At 71.1% G+C, this 1150-nt stretch overlaps 1 protein-coding gene across 2 annotated transcripts in view; it reads right to left on the bottom strand.

Moving 5' to 3' along the window:
- Sephs1 (selenophosphate synthetase 1) overlaps positions 1–726 on the bottom strand; it is a 29863-nt gene extending 29137 nt beyond the window's left edge. For both annotated transcript variants that reach the window (XM_055593803.1, XM_055593806.1), the window contains exon 1: positions 394–726. The gene's annotated coding sequence lies outside the window, so the exon portion shown is untranslated. The remainder of the gene's footprint in view (positions 1–393) is intronic.
- Positions 727–1150: the final 424 nt, after the last annotated feature.

The following is a 1150-nucleotide window of genomic DNA, read 5'->3' as shown; positions in this document are numbered from 1 at the left end:
GGGCACCGGGCGGCTTCGGCGCGGCGCGCGCGCGCGGGCGGGCTCCCCGGCCGCGCCGCCACACAAAAATGTCGGCGGGCGAAAAGATTAACCCCTGCGTGGCCGCCGCCGCCCTCCCCCTCCGCTCCTCCCTCCCAACCCCGGCCCCGCGCGCCGCGGCGGCGACGGCGGAGGAGGCAGCGGCGCGGGCGGCGCTTCTTTTTTAAAGCGGCCCCACCAAGCCCTGGGCTCGGCCCCTCTCCAGGCACGGGCGTGCGGAGGGCCCCGGTGCACGGCTCCCCGGCCGTCCCGGGCGGCCCGGAGGGGGATTTGCAACGGCCGCGCCGGGCCCGCGGCCCGATATTCCCCTTTAAGCCTGCTGTCTCGCCCCCCCTCGCCAGGCCCGCCGCTTACCGGCTCGCTTTGCGCCCTCCGCCTCCTCCCGAAAACGGGCCGCGGCGCTCCCACAATGCACCGGGCGCGCCGGGCTCCCTTAAGCGTCGCCTGAATAAAAATGCTGCTCCCGGTGGCGGCGGCACGGCCCCGCGCTTGGACTGCCGCGTGGAGTTCGGCCTAGGGCTGGGCGCGGCCCTCCGGGAACCGGGCCGCCGCGCTCCCCCCCCCGCCGCCGGACGCGCGAGGGTCCCTTTAAGAGCGGCCACCTCCCTTTAAGAGGCGGCGGGCCGGGGTTCGGAGCCGCTCGGTGTTGCTGGTGGCGGTGGCGGTGGCTGCGTGCGGCCCGGGAAGGGGGCGGGGGCGCTGTGCAGAGGCCCGAGCGCGGCAATGATTGGTCTCGGGGGAGGGGTGGGGGGTTGCAAACCCAAGGATCGGTGGCATCCGTTGCATGATGCAAAAAGGGGGGGGGGGTAGATTGATTTCAAAAGTTACGAGTGGTATTGGCAGCAAGCATGAGTGATGGGGCCACCTACTTTGGCACGCCGCTGACCCGCGGGAAGGGACCAGAGTGCTTTTTTGCACAACCTGGCCGGGTGCGACCCCCGCGACACCCACGGGACGCAGTACCTGCGCCCGGATCCCTGGCTGCTGAGAGACAGTGACCGTGGGAACAGATTGCAGAGAAGTGCAGGAGCCGAGGACAAACGCCTCAGCCCCAGTGAGACATTTGAAAACCAACTCCACCTCGCGCGTCGTTCTCAGCGACTCCGGTCGC

Source organism: Psammomys obesus, unplaced genomic scaffold (assembly GCF_907164565.1).
Source record: "Psammomys obesus unplaced genomic scaffold, mPsaObe1.curated_primary_1811, whole genome shotgun sequence".
Taxonomy (NCBI): domain Eukaryota; kingdom Metazoa; phylum Chordata; class Mammalia; order Rodentia; family Muridae; genus Psammomys; species Psammomys obesus.
This window is presented reverse-complemented; position numbering and strand designations above follow the sequence as displayed.